This window comes from Chionomys nivalis, chromosome 18, assembly GCF_950005125.1.
Source record: "Chionomys nivalis chromosome 18, mChiNiv1.1, whole genome shotgun sequence".
Lineage (NCBI taxonomy): Eukaryota > Metazoa > Chordata > Mammalia > Rodentia > Cricetidae > Chionomys > Chionomys nivalis.
Window position 1 is genome coordinate 48414698 of NC_080103.1, and position 24060 is coordinate 48438757.

A 24060-nucleotide genomic window follows, 5' to 3' on the forward strand; every position below is an offset into this window, starting at 1 on the left:
TAAGCGTGTAGAGAACACAAATGCATAATTTGTGGGGGACTAGGAGGAAAGAAAGAAAATACACTGTTCTACAGTGTGACATCAGTGGCGTGTCATCCTTTAACCAGACTGTGCCTCTCGTGGTTTCCACCAACTCCTAGTACTCAACAGGCTTGCCAGCACACTTTAACCAAAAGTGACCTTGGAAAACCCTCCAGGTTCAAATGATAACTTGTGATTTTTCTGGAGATGATTTTCTATGGTAGCATGCTTTCATTTTTTTCTAATATGAGTCAATCTTTCCACAATCAGTTTTGCTTGTTTTCCTTGAGAAATATTTTGAGTTGCAGTCGCTGCTGAGCCAATACTATTTAATGAGTGAAATACATATTTACCTCATAGCCCTCAGCTCCTCTTAGCATATTGCATACGATATCAATCAACTAAATATCTATTTTATCATGTGTTCTTTTGTGCAAAGAATATTTTGATTCTCTTTTAAAATTATATAAATACAAATATCAATTGTGACAGTCTTACTGGTATTTACCTATTGGGACTGTTTTGAAAACAGTATACCCTGGAGAAGGTATTGAGACTTTGACACTCACAAACAAAAGGACCCTCCTGAGGTTCTTTGTTTTGTTTTATGACAGATACATTTAGGTAGAACGATCCTGTGCCAAGTGTCTCAAATTAAAAACAGTGAAGGCACTATTGTCTGTTTTCTTCTTCTATTTTTTTTTATATTCCAAATAAAAGCCATATTGTGTTGATACCTAGACTTTTCTATTCCAGTGACCTTCTCCTTATTCTTTGTGAGGCTTCACCTTCCAACAAAGATGACTAAAGGACTTCCAGTATGACTAAATCAAATATCATATGGTATGCATGAAACCTCCAAGAAGAGATGAAAACACCCTGAAATTTTGTAGCAACAATTTTATGTTGGACAGGTAGAGATAAAAGTGAATTTTCAGCTTCTCTCCTGCTCTTCGCTTATTTTGCTATTAGACTATCCATATATTCACAATGCTTCTAGGTCTGTGTGTTTTATTTATCTGAGGGCTGAGAACCTCATTACTTCATAAAATAAGAATACAAAATAGTATTCTGTGTATGTGTCTCTGTGTGTGGTTGACATATGTGGACATGTGAATGTATGTGCAGGGGCATGCCTGTGCACCTAAGGAGACCTAGGTTCCACATTGTATATCATCCTCTATCATTCTCCAACTTATTTTCTGAGATAAATAATTTTCATGTTTTCCAAAATTTTTAGATAGTCTCTTATTTTGGTGTTGTTGTAAAAGGATGGGCATATTTAATTTTAATTCAGATCATGTGTATAAGAATCCCTTTGCTTTTATATACTAACTTATTTTCTGCATACATTTTAAGATTATTCATAACTCCAAGGTGTGTTGGAAGACAATTAGGTCACCTGCAAACAAAGATATTTTTATTACTTTTGGAAAATTAAAATGCTCTTTATTTCTTTGTCTTAGTGTATTTCACTGCCCCTGATCTCCAAATTATTTCAACAGAATTATTGAAAAGTCATGACATCCCGAATTAAAAAGCAGAAGATTCTGGCATATTCTATTAAGTGTGATTCAAGTTATTATAATTACCTGAAAAATTCTAAAAGATATTACTAAGACGAAAGCCATTCTAAAGCTACCAAGTATTTTTATCATAAGGAGAAGTTAATTTATTAAATACTTTTGATGTGTATTTTGAGATGATGCTATAACTTTTATTTTCAGATTGTTGTGTAGTAAATTATATTGATTATTTTTGTTTGAGCTTTGGAATGAGCCTGTATCCATGAAAGCCTATCTTCTAATGAGGCTTTCTCCCTTTTTATGTTCTGCTTATTCCACATGTGAATATTTTGTCAATAATTTCTTTACCAGTATTTATGAAGTATATTTACTTACATACTTATTTTCATGTGTGTGTTTCCATGTGTTTCTGTGTGCGTGTGTGTGTGTGTGTATGTGTACAGAACTGAGATTGACATCTGAAGGTCTCACAACTTCTCTGTACCTCTGCCTTTGAGACAAGGTCTCCCAAAGATCAAAGAGCACTGGTGCAACTAGTCTGTCTAGCCACCTTGCTTCGGGGTGGTGGTAAGCTTCTGCCCTCTAATTGTCACCACCCTACCCAGCAGTTAAGTGAGTGATGGGGACCTGAATTCTGGTCCTCATTCTTCTGGGATGGTTACTCTAACAACTTATCCTTCATACTTCAGTAACATATTCATTTCCTATAGGGATGAATTCACAAATGGACACATTTAAATAATTTATTTTGCATCTTAATTACATTACATATATGCAGTTACATATTACAAAGTACTATATATTTTTATAGTATATATATTCTCTATCACAATTTCCCTTTTGGTTTTTATAGGCATTAATTACATATTAATATATAATATACATTTATGTGATGATAATGCCTATCTTGTGCCTCCACTTTGTCTTTACTAGGCATTGAACAAGGGCCTTATTTGTGGAAGGAAATCACTCTACAGCCAATACTTTAATACTGAATTACACTGCCCCATTAAGATGTCAGTGAAGATATGAGATAAAAATTTTCCAAACCCATTACAGTCTAACCACTGCTCTATATGTGGTCCATCATTGGTTAATATGTGAATAATAACTGAATGCATCTTTAAAAATGACCTGTATGTAGAATATGTGAGGTCCTCAGTAGGAAGAACACAAATAAGCAAATTTTAAAGGGTAGGGGAAGAGCAGAATCTGAACCTTTAAAAGGAAAAGCATGAAGAAAAATTCTCATCATCATATTACTGAAATCAAAACCTCCTGAGGAAATGACTCAAATGTCTCTTAATTTCTTAATAGATAGAATTTTTTGCAGTAATACAATGACATATTATTAACTAATTAAAAGAAATGAATTTTAAACATATGTAATATTATCTATGTATCTAATTTTATACACACACTGTAATTTATTCAATAACAAGGACTTCTGTTTGTATGTGACCATCTCAAAGGTATGCTGACACGTGAAAACACAGTCTTAAAATATATAACCCATATATACATATACGTTATAGTCTTTAAAAATAAAAATATAGTGTTGATGGTTCAGTGGTGAGTGACCACAGGTTAAGTGTCAAGGAGTGTTGATTAGATTATTTATAATGGTATAAATATTGATTTTGATAGTGGTTACACAGATTAAATACACAGAGTAAATACCTCCACACAAAGCAGGATAACATTCCACTCAAAGGAATAGTTAAAATTATATTTACTACCAGTAAAATCAAGTCCCTGTAAGGATATTGAACAACTATTTTCCTGATATTGCTTCTTAGAAAGTAAAATAGTGTAGTCATCATCATTTTCTCCCCTAAGTACTAAAATGAGAGGAATAAAAATTAATGTTCAAACACGAAAAAACTTAATGCTTCCATTTATCATGCCCAGCAGTTGAGGGAGAAATATCAACTTCCCACAAGGACAGCACATATCGGATTAGTTCTTCCTCTGGGTGCTGAAGTTAGTGGGGAAATGGTGAGGTTGATAAGGAAATAGGATACTGTATAGTTTCAAATAATCTCCCCAGGATACTGCCTAATTATAAAAGGAAAACAACTCGGTACCTGAGCAACCCTGAAGACAGTACCTTGGCTGAATGGCTGAGGTTCCAATTTCCAGCATAGGACAGCACATCAAGTCACCCTTGATGGAGTATGAAAAATAATCTTTTGATTCTCTTGTTAAGAAAAAAGTCTCATTTCAGATTAAGAAAGCACATTAGCAAATGTCCTTGTAGTATGATTGAGCATCCTTTGGGTATATTGCTGGGCTTGAGGTAGGTTGATTCCCAATTTTCTAAGAAACCTCCATACAGATTTCCAAAGTGACTGTACAAGTTTTCACTTTCACCAGCTATGGGCGAGCTCTCTGACTGTGGATTGATAGCTACAGAACCAATGTAGCATCAAACTAGTCCCTCTGAATGTGGGTGACATTTGTATGGTTGGGAAAGTATGTGAGGCCACTGGCAGTGGGACCCGGATTTATCCCTATTGCTTAAACTGGCTTTTTAGAGTCCATTATCCTTGGAGTGATTCATTGCTCAGCTTATATATAGCGAGGAACACCTTGGTTCTGCCTCAAAGGGATATGCTAGAATTTGTTGACTCCTTATGGGAAGCCTTATCCTTTCTGAGGAGTGGATGGAGTGTTGGGGTGGGAAAAAGGAGGAAGGAGCAGGAGAATGGGAGGGAGTGGGAACTGGGATTGGTATGTAAAATGAGAAAATGTTGTTTTTTTAGAAAAGAAATTAATTAATTTAAAAAAGAAAATGCCAGAGAGAAATCATGACAAAGTTCATAAAATAACCAATCAGTGTATTTCAAAGTGCTCAGTGGCTGATAGACATAAAGAATACAGATAATCCAGGCAGCATAAGAAATTAAATGTGGCTCCTGAATTATACCTTATCTAGAAAGAGCATTAGCACCAAAAACGCTAATTCAGACAATTTCCTCTGCAAAGGAAAAGTATATTTCTGTGTTACATCTTAGTTGTAATATAGATTGTGCAGTGACAAGTGAAGGGGCAACCTTGAAGAAGGTAAGTGAAACACATGGGAACTTACCTAGCTTTACAAATTTACTGTTAGTCTGCAATTCTTCTGAACCAAAAAGTTGGAAAGAAATAATAAGCATATGATGCATTATACTGAATTAAAGAGTTATGGGTGGAGAAAGCAATAAAATTAGGGAGGAGAGAAAGAAGGAGGATTGAAAGCAGGGAGGAAGGGATTAGGAGAGCCAAAGAGAAAGAGAGAGACTCATTTCTAAAAGATCTCCTGAATCCATCTTGAAACCACAAGAAATGTGGATGCCTTTCCACTTAAGTTAGTTCGTATTCCAACCATTCAGTTAGTAGATCAACCAACTCATCACTCAGCTTAATTATGGGTCATCAAATCAGATCTACTTTAACCCAGACATAGTCTCCATATGTCTCTCCCTTGGCTCCCTGCAAAATTCAGGATACCAAAGAGAATATGACATAACTTGAAAGAGCATAGTAATAATTTATTTGGCATAGCCTGCTTTCACATTTGCTAATGGTCAAGATTTTTTCATTTCTAAAGTTGACACAGGTTTTAAATGTTTGAGAGTTGATATTGGCAGATTGGTGGACTCAGGTTTCCTCACTTCCATGTTTTTGAAATCAGCTCACCCTGCTCTCTGAAGTGCTGCAGATTATTCAAGACTGTGAAATGTCTTTGGTAAATTAAGAAGCAATAATGAAAGGAGATAATCATGCTTGGCCTTAGAAAGTATATCTAGCTTCTGAAAAGGTACATGCATAACCTCCTGTGTCTACAGGTCTGATAAGTGAATGACTTCACTCCAAGAGACTAAAGATTTTCTCAGAATGATTTGTAGAAAATGCATGTTGGTTTCAGAGTCAATGTTTTCATAAGTACTCACTATCTTTTTATTTGTAACTATAAATAATAGGAAATTTCAAAAGGCTAGAATGGCATAATGCACTACTGAAAAGTAATTGTTTAATTTGGATCCTTCTTTTAGAATAAAAACAATGAAAGAAGGTGAGATAAAGAGATGAAAGAAAGAAGGGAGAAAAGGCACTGAAAAGTGAGGGAGTAAGAGAAAAAATGAAGGAAATATTGACAAGAGAAAGAAGGAGCAAGGAAGATGTGCCGGAGGGAAGAAATGAAGTAAAGACATGATAGGCTCCAGAGTTGGAGAATAAGAAAGAAAAGCAAGGACTGTCAGGGAACTGTTTGTAACTGACTGGGTTTCCCAGCCAGTTTCTCTGGCAGGATCCTTTATATTGAGGCCTTCCCCTAGCATCTAACTTGCCACAGTGTAAACTTTCTTGTCATTAAGTGGTCCCAAGAATAAATTATATCCAAGTTAAAGAGTGTTATATACAGTTTTACTTTATCTTATTGTGTATTCAAACTTCCCTAAAATAATGGGCAAAGACGAAAACTATATCCACTGTTGCAAGGAGGGGGCAACTTGTTCATCCCGGCCGCCTCGCTAGCTTAGCCCCAAAATAACCACACAGAAATTGCATTAATTAAATTACTGCTTAGCCCGTTAGCTCTAGCTTCTTATTGGCTAACTCTTACATCTTAATTTAACCCATTTCTATTAATCTGTATATCACCGCGAGGTCGTGGCCTATCAGCAAAGTTTCAGCATGCCTATCTCAGGCAGTAGAGCCATGGGGTCTCCCTGACGCCACCTTCTTCCTCCCAACCATCCATTAGTTTTTTAAAATACGAACCTCCTAGTATAAAATATATTTAAAATGAATTATTTCCAATTATCTGCATCACAAAGACATAAAGAATTAATTAAAAATACTTTTTAAGCAGAGTATTAAAACATGACTTTCTGAAAGCTGAAAAGTGTTTTGTTGCAGGGAAAGCAACACAAGGTAACACAGTAGAGTAATAAATATTATAGTTTTGAACATAAAGCCACAGAGCTCATTTTTCCCTCAGAAAGAATAATTGTCTTTCAGCAGTCAGAATTGGTCTGCTCAACAATCACCATCTTTAACCAGATTTCATGTGCTGAAGCCACTTCTCTCCATAGGGAGTTTTCTCTTCCAGGCATGCAGACAGTTAGCCACCTTTCCTAGCACGTTAGCATAATAGGTGTTGATGTCCAGTAGCTGTTGACAAGCACGGACATTTCCTTTCCTCCTTTCTTTTTTAAGGTTGCTAGAGTTCTTTAAAAAGATCAAATATGTTTCCTTTTATATGATCGGCCTTGGTTATCTAACACTATCATAAGATCTAAAAAAAAAAAAACAAAAACAAAAAACAAAAAAAACTTTACTGGTCCTTCCAAGATTGCACATTTTATGAACAAAATGCTATTCCTTTCAATTATACTATGTTATCACCTCAGTGAGACAGTTAGCTAACTCCTTAACTATAGATGTTCTTCAGCTGATTGCCTTTCCAGCTCTCTTTTTTCTCTTTTTTTTCCCCTTTGGATTTTTGAGACAGGGTTTCTCCGTAGCTTTTGGTTCCTGTCCTGGAACTAGCTCTTGTAGGCCAGGCTGGCCTCGAACTCACAGAGATCAGCCTGCCTCTGCCTCTTTCCTGAGTGTTGGGATTAAAAGCATGCACCACCACCACCCAGCTTTGAAAAGATTTTAACAGGGTGTCTTAGATAAATTATGTGTTTGGAGAAATTCATTTTATGTGATTTGTCAAAATATTGAGCAAACATTCTTCGGTTCAATTTCTTCAGCGTTTCTTTTCTCCATTATCTTATATATTCTCTTTATATACACGTCAGCAAAATGTGCTTCTCATACAGAGTCTTATATTTAGACTATTTATATTTAATTTAAGCATAGGAATATTGAGATTCATAACAATAACCTGGCCATTTGATTTATATTTAACTGCTAGAATATTTATATGTATTTATATGCATGTATGTGTATGAGTAAGTGTGTGTGTGTCTATTTTCCTTTCCCCATTGGTAGTCTACCTTGAAATACTGTAAACTTTACATAAGTTCATATATCATTAATGATGGCATATGTTCTGAGAAATGAATTATTATTAGGTGATTTTACCATTGTGTGTATGTTGTAGAGTAATCTTTAACAAATGAAAATTGATTAGGGTATTAAGGGATAGTTGAAGAAAAAGATATATATATTTTTCATAACTCACTGAAACATCCTTTTGTGACATTGACTGTGTAATGCAATCAAGCTTTTGAAAAAAATCGTTTCCTGTCATCTTTTCTGCTTTAGTTTAGTTTAGACTTCTTTCCCAACCGTACATGTGTCATAAGCCTACAATACTGATTTTGCTTTCAGTTTAAAATATGGGTTCTCATAAACAAAAAATATAAAAGGAATTTTGAGTTTGGTCATGTATTTGTAAAGCTTAGGATTCTTTTGAGAATATGTGAGATTGGTTGTAGTGTGCATTTTTCTGACAGACTAATTCAGGTTATTATTTTCTTTATTTTTTTAACCACATGATGATAAATTCTTTTACTTTGTCTTTTCTAGAACTTTGTTCATTCTGCCTCACCTCCAAATAATATTTTCTTAGATATAAGACAAGACTGATATAGCCATTGTTTTATCTCTACTTTCACAATTTTTCAACTCTATTTGCAGTTACTTTAATTATACTGGCAGTTGCTACTCTTTCTGTGTATATAATATTCCTTTTGTCTCAATTTTATACGACTGTGTATTGGGTTTTTTTTTTGCTACTCTGTTTACAATATGTTTCAATAAAATTGCATTTTTTTTACTATTTGAAGTTTATTCTGCTTTGCATTCAACAATAGATTCTAGGAATTAAAATTATTTGTAATAACAGAAGGCTGGTGAAGCTCTGGTAAAGATTATAATTTGTGTTTATTTGATAATATCTTCGTTATTTTGCAATTATGAGGCAGGGTCTCACCTGGTAGCCCATGCTTCCCTCAGTTTCCGTATGTCATCCTGGCATGACTCAGACTATCTTGAGAGCTGCGATTTTAGGTAAGCAGCACATACCTGGCTCCTTGCATCATTCTTTAGACAATCTTTTTACTGCCTGTCATATTACCATAGGACATTTTTTATTTTCTATAGTATAGTTAAATATGACCACTTCTGCCAATTACTTTTTATTAATCTGAAAAATATCCAAAATAGTAAAATAAGAGTAGTGGGTAAAATTGGTCACTGAAATTTGAGGCACATTGCCTGTTTTCTTATTTCAATATGATACTAATATATTCTCTTTTTGTAATCTGTGATCATAAAATTAAGTGCCATAAATTACTATAAAACACTAACTATGATTAATTTCGCTGTTTAAACACAAGTATCGATCATTGCTCCCATTCCAATTGGCATTGTTAGAAAAATTTGACTGTAAATCTAAAAATAAGCTTATGAAGTTGTTACCCATGACTCACTAAATATACCTGAATGCCTCCCTAACTCCTCTCACCATTAGTGGGTGATGCTTAATCTGATTCCCTGTGTTTTAATACAAACCTAAAATATCATGATTTATAATATGTAGTTATTAATACATTTTGAGAAAAAAATTGGGTATCAAGACATAAGTAACGGTGTATTTAGCTATATATTCTATACTTAACATTTACATAATATTAAAATGTATTATCCTCTGGGTTAATGAGCATGAACAAGCTTTACTACAAAGCATGGAAAAAATATAATGTTTTTGATCTTGTGATTTTTTCTGGTAAAGATAGTTTGTTATATCAACACAACTGATTAGGTTTCTCAACCATAGCAGTTTTATATTTTGGAGATTATATATATAAATAAATATATATATAAAATCTCCAGCACTCCAGTGTCCCTGTAGGGCCAGATTACTTCTCATTATGATTCACTGGTAATAGAAATGCATTCAAATCAATAGTTACATTGCTAGTAATAACACATATTTGCCAAGCACAAAATATATATTAGATACATTAATAAGGGTTAAAAATATATTCCTTACAATTGATCTCCCCTACCCTGTAAAGGGTATAATATTGTACGCTTTATATATAAGAGCACTGAACCTTTATGAGAATGGACTGTGTGCCCAGTTCTGTATAGTCAACATAGCAAGACAAGAACATGGAGACAGGAAATGCACTGGTCTGACTTTGGGAACTAGATGACTATCGACTCCTCTTCAATCCTTCATTTTATGAAGGTTAGAGTCTGAAAAACTTTCAATTGGTTATAAGATCAAAACATAGAAAAAGAGAAATCAAAACAGAACAGCTTATGTTTTATATATAACCAAGTACATTCTTTGGACTGTGTTCAGAACTCAAAAAGCACAGGCTTTCCCATACTGCTCCTCAAGGAGTCTGGAAGAAAGCACGTCACAGTGATTGAGTTTGGTTGACATATTCAAGGAGGAGGCAGGCAGTGCAAGAACAACCCTTAAGAGCTTGTGATACCCCAGAGACTGGGACAAGTGCCGGAAAGAGAAGCTTAGCTGAGTGTGGAAACGTGTCTCTCTCAAGAGGATATAGTAGGCCTGCCAAATAAATAGGATAAAATAAAGACATGTCAAGTTCTGTTATTTAGAATATTAGATTAATGAATGGAAGCTAAAGATGAGGAAGAAATCTGAGTGCAATTATTATTTTAATGACAGTGGTATTTCAAAGTAAAAATATTGGGCAAAGGGACCTTAGATATCCTGAGATATTGCAACTGCTTGCAGAAACATTTAACATGGTGGAGATTTTCTTGTTAAATAATCACAGAATTGATTGCAAGCACTTGACAATGTAATTCTTATAAGTTCAAATGTATTGTTTCAAAATTTTCTCATAACACAATTGTAAACTGTTTCATATAGTGCTTGTGTATGCTACCTCCTTTATTTTTATTACATTTACCACACACACACTATTAGTGTGTGTGTATATGAGTGTGTGCTCACGTGTGTGCATGTATGTGTAAGAGTTGGTTCTTTTCTTTACTGTGTGGTTCCCAGTATTGGACTCAGGTTTTGAGGTTCACTCTATTTCTATACCAATTAGATCCAGCAATCTAAGTAGTCTTTATCCTCTGAGCTATCTATCAGCCCTCTATTTTATTATGTGGATTTTCAGATAACAGCTAGGAGGACTGAAGCCTAATTTGACTACCAAAAACATCACAACAAACACACATCAAACTTAATTACTGTGTAAATATTCCCAGAGCTAGGAAGGAGTTGGTGCTGCTTTCTGAGCAGATCATCAGGGGACTAGATTAAGAAGTCAAACTGAACACAAAGGGGCAGAGTAGAAAACAAGTTAATTATAGGAAATGCCAGCAATCTAAATTAAGAAGAAAGAGATGATTATTCATGGCCTTTGTTTAAAAAGCTGATGTCTATATTAGTTTTTTCTATTGTGGTATTAAAAACTACCAGCCAGCAGATTAAAGCATCACATTTACTGCCCCAACTTGCATGGGTCAAGGTTTTCTTTAGTGAGGATGCATTCATAAGAGACAACTTCCAATCTCTCAAGTTGTTAATCACGGGTATTAAACTGGTCTGTGTTTTCTTGATGACGTATGAGCAGTGGTTTTTGAGTTTCTAGATCTTGCCTGTGTGACTTTGAAATTGTCTTCTCTATCAGCTCTCACAATATAACCAATAATTTCTTCAAACTCAGCTTTTGTTAAAATACATCTTTATACATATGTTTATATACATAGATGTGTATATCTAAATAGACATAGACACAGATACAAGTTTGTATATACATGTGGGCATATATACATTCATGTTTAATTTCATATGCACTTATGAACAGAAATAAATGTAATCTTGAGTATCACAGCTCATCACAGTTGCTAGATTTTATTATTTGAGAATATGGAGATCTGATATAGATTCTAGAAGAACAGCTAGAGGGTGTGAACATGAACATTGGTATTTCTTGCAGTGTGTGTTGTGAGGAGTGGGGGATACTAAAGATATATCTGCACTTTGTTTTGATATAGACTCCTCTCTAGTATGGGAAGGGCGTGTGACTTAATTCTGGGAGAATATGACTATATTTTCACTCACCCTTGGATTGGACGAGCATATTCTGTCCCACAATGCAAATAGTTTTCTTATAGCAGTTTTCACCATACTCATATGTTTTCTTTAAACATAAGAATGAGAGTAAATCTACAGTTTATATCAATCTGTATTCCAACTGATATTTGCATGATGATCAGTAGATAGGTATTAATTAGAGGGATGAGAAGAAAATAAGAGAAAATTTGTGTTTAATAAATCACCCATATTTTAAGCAAAAATATAACTATAAACTATTAAAATATTTAGGAAAACATGCAATCTTTAAGCTTGTTTATTCACATTTTGTCTAAGATGTATATATATATCACTATACTAATTAATATAACATATATTATATTGATATATTATATATACACATATATTCTCTTTACATATAGGAATTTAAGACTTCAATTGCTTTCCTAGCCACTGAACAAAAGATTGTATTTAAAAATCAATTGTAGCTAAATGAAAATGTCCAGATATTGTAACTATGACTCTAAAATTACAGAGCCACTGTATATCACCTGAATCATGTAAAGTGCAAGTTTTTTTTTTCTGAGACAGAGAATAAAAATGAAGAACATTTTTGCACAAGAGATACAAAGGACAGTACCAAAATTGTTAGAGACACTCCATTATCATTTTTTGTTTTGAAGTAAGATATTTTGGTTGGTCAATGAATTATGAAAAAGAAATAACTTCCACTTTGCATGACTCAATTCCCACATTTGTTTTCTTACAGACAGTTGTGTTTTGCATATCCATTTAAAACTCACTTGTAGCCGTGAATTGTCACACTGGACATTGTATTCTATACTAATAATCTGTATCATCATGAGGCTTTGGCCTACTAGTAAGGTCTGGTTTCTTTCTCATTCGACAACTACATGGCATCTGCCTGACTCTGCCTTCTTTCTCCCTGAATTCAGTTTAGTCTTTCTGACTACATTTATTCTGCTCTGCTATATATCAAAGCATCTTCTTTAATAACCAATGGTAATAAAACATATTCACAGTATACAGAGGGGAATCTCACATCAAGTGTGAACCTGAATGTAAAGAATTAAAGTCTCCTTGGGGACAATATCTATTTCAAGGAAAACATATGCTGACACAGTATGTCCATAGTGGGAGACTGTTTCCAGTTGAAAATACACCTGAAGGATACAGCTTGCGGCGTTCTGTTTGATAGAATTTTACTAAAGAACCTTAATACTTAATCTGTGAGCATAAATTTAAAGTAAGAATTATTGTTGAATTAACAAAGTACTTCTTAACAGAACACTGGTAGTATGGGTACTAAGCAAAACAATTAATAAATGGGACTTCATGAAACTGAAAAGCTTCTGCATAGCAAAGGACACCATTGTTCTGACAAGCAGCAAACTAGAGAATGAGAAAATAACTTCACTAACTGAACACCCAATAGAAAGCTAATAATTAAAATATATAAAGAACTCAAAAATTAGGCATCATATTTTGAGAATATGTCTATATTCAGGCTTTAAATATACCAACTATAGAACAACATCAAGCATAATACCCCTAAAAACATTTTAATGCAGAAAATGCAGACAAGGAAGAAAGGAGAAATTGGCCAATGAATCTATCTATTGAATTCTGTTGTAGACAATGTTGTATGGATTCAACAGAGCAGTGAATAGTAATTGATATGTGCTGTAAATCACATTTTCTTTCAAAGACTAGATCGGCTTTAGAAATAGATGGATTATGAGGGAGGTATAGTGTGTCAAATGACTAAATACATCCATATGTACAGAGAAAGAGATTAGCTTAAAAATTCTAAATATAAGGCCTTGGAATGTATTAGATATCACAGTGAAAGATTTTGATGTTATTTTCAAACTTCATTTTTAGATAAAGCAAAATACTCTAAAAAGAAGAGGTCAAGGAATGACCTTAGTATGAGGTACTGGGTGAGCAGCTTCACTGAAGGAAGGGTACCATGAATCACTCCACTGCAACAGGATAATGTGGATCAGACCTATAAAAGACATGACACAAAAAGAGGAGGAGGCATGAAAGTAGTGAGTAACCTGTCAACAACCAGGATGGAATTGCTCTAATGGGATATGTAAGCTAAGGCAATGGAAGTAAAATTCGAACATATCACTAAGGGTTTAAATATTTATCATAGGAAAAAACAAAGTTGTGGTTAGTTTTACTTATCATTAAATATAGAGGTATGAGCAGTTTGAAAAGGATTTTGATCCTTAAACTTGAGTCAATGACCTTATAAACAAAATGTTCTCCTGTCAGTTTAAGCTATCAAAGTGAATATTCTTTAAACAGGGAGGAAAGAGAAATCTTCAGAAAAGTAGGAAGAGTAATTAAGCCTGTAGAAATACTAATATCATATCTCCAAGATGGAAAAGAGTTTGAAAGAGACAGAGGTGGTCCAATGTGTCAAATTTATGTCATATAAAGCTATGTTTTCAACCTCAGCCTTGCTATTCTATTTTAAAGGTGAAAATAGACATATTCTCACCCTTTGAGAATGTTCAATTTCTATTCAGAGATAAGCACTCGCTGTGTGAGTGACTGCATCTCACTGCTTGCTGGTGTGAGGCAAGGTTGCAACAGAAGGTTAACAAAAGATCTTTCTGGTAGGTGTATTTTTCCCTGTACTGTGAAAAATAAGCTCATAAACTGTGTATTATAATCTCAGAAAGGATGTTGCTTCAGGCTCATCTCTTCTCCCATGGGCTATGGATATGTGTGCATGAACCAATTTGCACCACTTCATAACACTTTCATTCATCTGAAATTACAATACCATCCTTATGCGATTTTTATGCACCCAGAGGAATTAAGCTCATCATTGCTATTGTGTCAGTAAAGCACTCGTAAGAAGTTGCTGTGTTGGAAGTTTTCCCAAATGATTCATTTAAACTCTCATACATACCTCCAAGTATGTATTTTCCCATTTCCTTTTAGAAGAAACTTAACAGGTTTTGTAAATGGTGTTTTTAAAATATTTATTTTAGGATGATTTTTGTAAGACTCAACAGAAAACAGACCATCCTGTGTTTGGGCTGACAAATTTTCTGTGTTCATAGATTATTTATTTGAAGGCAGGAGTTTGGAATTGCATGATTGACCTCAGTGAAGATATGTTAAATGCTTGTAGTCTTCTCTGATTAGTATTAGCAAAATACCTATCTGACCACATTCTGTGACTAGAATGCAGCTATTTCTTTAACTGTAAAACAGATCATCCAAATGTTTCAGGATGCTTATATTTCTGTGGTTTTAGTTATTATCTGTCAAAGCTTAGGGTAGTTCCAGTGTATTCAATTGTTTGCTGTTTTGGAAAATAAAATTTAAAATTTTAATGTCTTTGGCTAAAATTATTTTAAAATACCTTTATAAAAGGGCTGAATCAAAGCGATAAACTGTTTCTTTGTGTTAGTTTGTTTTGGACAGGATAAATAAGACAAATGAAAGCTTAGGTTGACTCTAACCTGCCTAGATCTGATTGTCAGCTTGGCTGTGCAATGAGTGCTAAATTCTTCTGTTTTCAGATTCTTCATGTGGATTACTCATTATGCATCTGAGATTTAAATATAGTGAGATATAGATACCCAAATATTCTTACTGTTAGTATATTATTATTTATTTTAAGTTAATTTAAATAAAGACAAGAAAAATATTTTTTTTCAGTAAAAATCTGAATATCTGAGAAATAGCCCACCCTCCCCAAATTTGTGCACGTTGACAGGATATGCAACACACTGAACAGCTTTAGCTTCACATGGCAATGATATGTAAGTACAAAACTTGAAATCTGCAATGACCAAATAAATGTAGTATTGACACAAAGATAAACTAAAACACATTAGAATCAGATTCACATCTATTTAAACAAGAGATTTTGACAAACTGGAAAGATTTTTGGACCTAACATCTTGATTTTACAAAGAAGATACAACACTGTAATAAAAGAAGATGGAAAGCTACCTTTCCTAAGCTACTTCTTAATCAAATAAATATTATTTTGTTCTTTACTGTCAATTGCTTGAGCATTATTGGTAACTTATTGCATATCAGATGAGTGAAGGAAAACCCTGCATGGAAAACTTCTGTAAGGAAATAATAGTGAAGAAGACTGATAATTACTTTTTAAAGTATTAGTCTATGAAGATTGTGTTTACTTTTCTGGTCCCTCTAGTCATTTGTCTGTATCAAAACCTGGTTTTAGAGAGATGACTGACAATCAAAGGCAGAGCAGACTCTAGTAATCAATTAATGTAGCATTATTTTATTCAACATGAGTTAATGAAAGTGTTAAACTTTTTCCCTTTTCTCCAATGCTAGCAGAAAAGGACTGAAAAGATACTTGTTTAAGTATACATCAATATGGATGTATGTGAATAAATGCATTCAAATTTATGAGCTTATCTTCTTTATTTTACATTTTTTTGGATTGAATTTCTGGCATCCTATATCATATTTTCATTAGAAATACTCATGTGTTCTCAAATAGTGTAAAAATATTTGTTCTCAAGTTTTTCAGTCAGTATGAAAATAAGGATGTTAAAATTTTAAAATAAAGATTAAAGTGTATTTTATGTAAGAGATTGGGCACAGCATAGAGGTAGAACTCTTGTAAACTCTGTATAGAACTCCAAAGTCACCCTTCAACCAGAGATTCAATTAGGATTAGAAATGCATTCTGTTAAAGATTTTATTCATGTTTAGACTACATGTTTTGAGAGTGGTTAGGGTCAGGACCCTGACAGTGACATTGTTAGCAAGCCAGACTGAATCTTCAGCCCTCGATAGGCCAATTGGACAGACAAAAATATTTCCTGCTGGGAAAGGAAAAGTGTTGAATGTGGCCACATCTGGAGGAGCGACAAACAAAGAGGTATAGTGACATCTCCAGCCCACCTGAAATTTAGGTTCAAATTGTGGTAAGAGGTATATTGGTTAAGCTGTGGTTTCCAATGTCTCTGAGAAATTACTTTCTTATCCACAACTTCAGACTGCCATGAAAGACGATCTGACCAACTATCAGAAATGTGTGAAATCTCTTCTTGAGGCACAATTTCCATTTAAGGCTGTAACAGCTTCTCATCTACCATCTTCCAGAAGGTGATTCTTAGAAAAATCCCAAGTTCTTGGGTAACAGTGTCTCAATGTTCTGATAGCTAATGAGAAAGACAAAAGTATCTCTTTACACCATATCTGTTTCACTCATAAATGTCTTCAGGATTCCTCTAATAATTCACTTTAATGAAGGTTTTAAGATTGACATGCAAACAGGATACTATGAACATAAAGTCCATAATAATCGGAAGAGAATGCTTTATTTTCTGTTTTTTTAAATATTAAGCTTTGTGGTGTTTTATCGAACAGGACAGGTTTATAAGTTAATTCAAAAGTTATGACTTACAATTCTCAAAAGTTGCTACTCGTGCTGAATATAAGTGTGACTACATTGTGCTTCACTTAGGGACAAGTATACTCAGTGTTGCTCTTCATTATGGCTGAGTGGGTTTATAAGATCCATTTGCCCAAGGAGAAAAGCTATAAAATGAATAATACACATTTTTTAAAACAACTTTAAATCATTAGAAAATCTTTTCACACAATTTTTGAGAAGTTAATAACTTTGAGAACTAAAAACCAAAATTATTTGTCCACTGACAAATAGTCAGTCCTGAAAAATCCACATGGAAGTAACATTATATGGACTCCACAAATTACATTTAAAGATTATATACTAGGTGTTAATAAGCTATATACAAAGTTTCATAATCAAGACATTCAACAAGGTAGATGGAACTGGAGATTATCTTGTTAGGCAAAATTAGCCAAATAGAGAATATGTTTCGTATACCTTTTTTTGTTTGTTTGTTTTATATGTGGATTCTGAATCAAAAATTAGAACAAAAATAGTATAGGGAGGCAGAAACAAATTAATGTAAAAAAAGTGAAAAATTGATAAGCTGAGGGATTACGTGAGAAAGAATCGTCAGGGTGGTAAAGAAAAATTGTCATGTATCCATTTATCAAAATTATAATATAAAAACATTTCACTTTATATTAATATATGCCAACTAAGAATGAAGTATATAAGAGCAGTTGTTCTTACTGTAATCTTTTGTCTACTTACAAATTACTGGACAAGTCTAAATCTTTTGCACTTGATTATAGCAGTAGATCTGGCCCTATATTGGGCAGCCTTCAAAATAATGTGAATCAAAAAATATGATTATTTTATTTTATTTTAAAGGCTTACATTTTATTCTGCCTCCTCCCATCAACTTCTCTAGTATCTTCAGGATTTGTCTAAACTATTACCATTTATTGTTTATTACTGATATCACGATATGCCCGAAGAGAATAAGGAGTTTTTCTAAGAAAGACTGAAAACTCTCCTCAAAACCCTTCAATCCCTGGATATATACAGTCTTATTCTGTTTGATGGTTAATGTTATTTGTGAACTTGAAGTTTGGGCACAGGCTTCCAGGAATACTTCTGAGAGTCTCTTTAAATAGCAAAAATGGCCAAGATCAAGAACAAAGATGACAACTTATTCTGGAGAGGACATGGGGTAAAGGGAACACTCTTGCAATGCTGATGGGAATGTAAACAATCCACTTGGGATATCAGTATGATGATTTTTCAGAAAATTAGGAATCATCCTATCTCAAGACCTAGCAATAGCACTTTTGGTTATATACCCAAAGGATGCTCAATCGTACCACAAGGACATATGCTCAACTATGTTCATAGCAGCATCATTTGTCATAGCTACAACCTGGAAACAACCTAAATGTCCCTATACTAAAGAATTAATAAGGAAAATGTGGTATATTTACACAATGGAGTACTACACAGCAAAAAAAAATGATGACATCTTGAAATATGTGGGCAAATGGATGCATCTAGAAAATATCATAGTGAGTGAGGTATCCCAGACACAGAAAGACAAATATAATATGTACTCACTCACAAGTGGCTTTTAGACATGAAGCAAAGGAAAACCAGCCTATGATTCACAATTCCAGAGAACCTAGACAACAATGATGATCCTAAGAGAGACGTACATGGATCTAATGTACATGGGAAATAGAAAAAGACAAGATCTTCTGAGTAAATTGGAAGCATGGGGATCATGGGAGAGGGTTTGAGAAAAATATATAGCTCAATAAAAAAATAAATATTAATTAGCCTTTGAGAATGTTTGAAAGATAAGTTTGATTATGTGGACTGGCTTGGACAAGTCATTAATTAATGCTGTCAGTATTAATTCCTGAGTACGGAATCCTAAACTGTACCAAACGACTAGGAGAAGCTAAGCACCAGTATAGACTCTTGCACTCTGTTTATGAATATGATATGGCTAGATGTCTCAAGCTTCTGGTGCTATGTCTTCATACTTATGATGGACTGTAATTTATTTTATGAATGAAAACAAGTCTTTTATTCCTTAAGTTGCTTTTTGCAGGATATTTAATCCTAACAATATAATGCATTTTGATTCATTCCTGATCATGACAGATAAGATAGTCCATTATGTTTTCCTACCATTATGCTGTTTTTGCCATAAGCCAAACAATGAATCCAAATAAACACAGTCAGACTGTGAATCAGATGAATCCTTTGCTTTTTAAACTCATTTATCTCAGATATTTGCTACAGCAACAGAAAAGTAAGCACATTCACGTTTTATCATTAGCTCTATAGCTATTTAAGCTAGGCAGAGCAGGCATGGTTAGATATCTGATTTGTGCACTTTGGAATTTTCCCAGTTTTGTGGCTGTTTCTATTGTGCCTGGGTTTGCCATGGGCCATGCTTTTCTCTACAGTGATCTTTTCTTTTTTGAGTCCTTAAAAGGGACTCAAAAATTTAAAGCATCTTCATTCCACTATTTCCACATGAACACACATTCAATTTCTCTCCTGTTCTGATAAGGCATTTCTTTTCGCAATTCCCAACTGCATAATGATTTTCCAATAATCGCCACCACATTTACAGGAATGCAAATATTATTTCCTTCCTTTAGCAGTGTATTTTCTCAGATATGAGGCATTTAAGATGAAGCTAAGTACTGTACTTTGGAAGAATGAGCAATGAGACAGTCTGGTCTAAGTGCAGAGTCTTCAGCTAGGGTGACGATAAGAATGCTATTGTGCCTGCTTTGGTCATTGTGCTGCTGTGTTTTCTCTTACATGATTCTTAATTATTATTTCATGCTGCGGCATTTTCAATTCAGGAGCTAGCTCTGGTAGTTGGTCATATATCAGCTCTTTCCCTCATATTGCTTCATTTACTTTGATCATCAGTATTGTGCATAATAAAAGGAGAGAATTGAAGAAAGAACAAAGTAAGAGTTTTAAGCAGATCATTACTAAAATTTTCATTTAAAAATCTTCATTGGCAAATGAATGACCATAACTGAACATTGCAAAGGCTGTTGAATATAGGAAAGAAAATAGGAAAGATGTACTTTATTCTGGCCATTTTAGTAGTGAATCAAAGAAGTATTTATTTTCAGAAAGTTGGCTTAAATACTATCAACAATCTTTTACCTACCATGCCCCAAATCCAACAGAAATAAAATTAATGCCCATATTGATACCTGTGTATGTGTACTTCAGAAAATGCGAGAATAGCGTTGTATGTCTAAAGCATAGACAAATATGTCACCAAAGTTTTAGTAGAGAAAGGATATATGACAAACTGCTTAAAATGATAGTCTCCATAAGTGTAGCTTAGCTCAGCTATCCTACCCTTTCTCATTATGAGTAATTAGTGCTGCTTTTCAATTAGCTTTAAAAATGAATTTAGTTGCTTTAAAATCTTTGTGTAGATTTGAATTTTTGTGGTTCATCTCTAGTACACTTTTACATATTTATTGTCTTTGTTCAGATAATGTTTGGCAACCACAACCACACTTCTTGGGTGAAACTTCCTTTTTTTTTGTTTGTTTGTTTGTTTTTTGCTTTATTGGGACAGGGTTTATCTGTGTAGCTTTGGTGCCTGTCCTGGAACTAGCTCTTGTAGACCAGGCTGGCCTCAAACATACAGAGATCCACTGCCTCTGCCTCCCGAGTGCTGGGATTAAAGTTTTGTGCCATCACTATGCGGCCGTGCTTTTGGCATTTCTATGTGACACAATATCACAGGAAATTCCCATTTCCTCTTGACCTAAACAATCTTTTTGTCTCTGCTTTTTCATGATCCCTGAGTCATATAAACAGGAGTTATATTTTAGATGTGTCTATTTGGGATTGGTCTTCACAAGTCTGTATTTTTTACACGCAATGCCCCAAGATCTAACCAGAATACTAGTGATGAAAATCAGAACACTGTAAAGTGTGAGCACATTAAGAAATGAAAGTTTAAAAAGTTTGATTTTTTGATAAGATTTAATCTGAAGTATGATCTCTAAGTAATTAAATCTATATTTGTTCCAAACACATGGTTAGTGAAGAGAGAATGTGTCTGATAGACCTACTCCCATGCTCACAGACGTCAGACATTCCTTTCTCCCTCTCTCTTTTTTTTAAATCAAAATGCAGATATGCCTGAGATCAAGATATGGCAGTTTCAGGACTCAGCTGATTAAGAGTCCCCCCATCACTTAGTCTGGACTAAAATAGATTGTTTTCATTGCTTCACAGAAGATCAGGCTCATGGAAAATAAAGTGTCCTCAGGAAATCATTAGAACAGAACATTAGGACAGACAGATTTGAGTTCCTCACTAGAAAGATACATTCTTATGTCTTTAGTTTTCTTCATGTGTCTAAAGAGTTTTGCTTAAGTTTCAGAGCACTCAAAAACTAACAAAAGGATTTTATGGTTGTTTTATATATCTTAGTACCTTGTCAACCTCTAAACACACTGTTCATTTTACATCTGCAAGGAAGGCTGGAAGACCTACTGCAATGAGGTCATATTTTTTAACATGTTTTAAACGTGTTTAAATGTTTTCCTTGTATTCCTGTCTGTGTATCACATGTGTACAGTGTCCACACAGGAGAGAAAATTACAGCAAATCTTCTGGGACTGGAGTTAGAGAGAGTTGTGAGTCCCATGTGTGTTGGGAACTGGACCTAGGTCCTCTATGAGCACAAGTACTCTTACTCCTGATCCATCTCGTCATCCCCACTATATTTTTTTTTATTCCTATTGACTCTTTGTCCATCCTTAAGAATTTTGACCTTAAGAACAAACAGGGAGGTGTGATACGCTTCAGTGAGAATCATCTACTCAACTCAGTAACCTGGTGTAAGTGAAGCTGCATAAAACACATTTAGAAAAGTTTATTCTAGAAAATGCCTTCCAATTTATGGAAATAGTGGAGGGTCCATGCAAATTTCCAAGTGGCACATAAACAAATTCCATTAACCACTTAATATGGCCCTAGATAAAGCTTTGGGAGTCCGTCAGGGAATGACTCATCCTCAAATGACAGTATGTACGCCCATGACACTCACTTTCCAATTCCTTTTTTTATTGTTTTTTATTGAGCTATGTATTTTTCTCCATTCTTCTTCCTTCCCCACTTCTGGCCTCTCCCATGATCCTCACACATACCCAGTTTAACAGGAGATCTTGATTTTTCTATTTCCTATGTAGATTAGATCCATGTATGTCTCCTTTTAGGATCCTCTTTGTTGTCTAGGTCTTCTGGAACTGTGAATTGTAGACTGGTTTTCTTTGCTTTATGTCTAAAAGCCACTTGTGAGTGAGTACATAGGATATTTGTCTTTCTGGGTGTGGGTCACCTCGTTCATATGATATTTTCTAGATCCATCCATTTCCCTGAAAATTTCAAGATGTAATTATTTTTTCTGCTGTGTAGTACTCCATTGTGTAAATGTACCACAACTTCTTTATTTATTCTTCAGTTGAGGAGCATTTATGTTGTTTCCAGGTTCTAACTATGTCAAATAATGTTGCTATGAACGTAGTTGAGCACATGTTCTTGTGTTATGATTGAGCATCCTTGGGTACATACCCAAAAATGGTATTGCTGGGTCTGAAGGAAGGTTGTTTTCGAATCTTTTGAGAAACAACCATTCTGATTTCCAAAGTGGTTGTACCAGTTTGCACTCCCACCAGCAATGAAGGAGTGTTCCATTTATCTCACATCCTCTCCAGCATAAGTTGTCATCAGTGTTTTTTGATCTTGGCCATTCTTACAAGTGTAAGATGAAATCTCAGAGTTTTTATTTGCATTTCTCTGATGGCTAAGGATGTTACTTCAGTGTCTTTCAGTCATTTTAGATTCATCTGTTGAGAGTTCTCTGTTTAGGTCTGTACCTCATTTTTATTGGATTATTTTTTCTTTTGATGACCAATTTCTTGAGTTCTTCATATATTTTTGAAATCAACCTTCTATCTAATGTGGGGTTTGTGAAGATCTTTTCCCCTTCCATAGACTGCCATTTTGTCTTATTGACCATGTCCTTTGCTTTACAGAAGCTTTTCAGTTTCAAGAGGTCCCATTTAATAATTGTTACTTTCAGTATCTATGCTACTGGGGCTATGTTTAGGAAATAGTCTCCTGTATAATGCATTCAAGAGTACTTCCCACTTTCTCTTCTATGAGGTTTAGTGTGGTTGACTTTACATTGAGGTCTTTGATTCATTTGCACTTGAGTTTTGTGCATGGCAATAGATATGGATCTATTTTCATTCTTCTACAAGTTAATATCCAGTTATGCCAGCACCAATTGTTGAATATGTTTTGTTATTTCCATTTTATATTTCTTGCTTCTTTGTCAAAAAAGTACTTACTTTCCAGTTCTTAATTAAGTGAAATGAAGTTAAGTAACTGGAGAGGCTGAGGGGCTTTCCCAACTTGAGGTATTACTCTTCCATAATGAGTAGAGGAGTGCTGATGTGAGCCAAAACAACGAGGCCCTGCAGTCCATTCCATTAACCATGTCCTGTGCCTGAAATGTCACTTCTTGAGAGTCTAAGGTAATAGCTATGGACAACGTTTGTTCTAAAACCTGAATAATTTCATGAGAATTGCACTCTCTTAGATACTTGTTTCAAAGAATTTTCCCCTTTCCTTATCTTTTTGCTTCTATATGTAACATGTATTTTTCTAGTTTTGGTGAAATACTCTCTTTGTACAGATTGTTACTAATTTTCCTAGATTGCTCAAATTTTCAGAAAGCCTAGGTCACTTGCGGCTTTCATTTTAGGAGTTGAATAGCTTTCAGTATGAACCTTACCTAAATGCCAGCTTTTATATCAGCTGCCACTGTGTACTTTCGCGTGTATACTCTCATGTTCTACACAGTTGCTTTGTTCACTTCTGCCCACTGTGTTTTTGGCTGCCCTTAAGACAGAAGCAGTTTATGGTTTTATCTCCTGTTCAAAAACTGTGAAGTTACTTTTTAGAATTATCCATTTCGTTCATTCATTAAGCATAGTGGTTGTTGGGCATAGAGG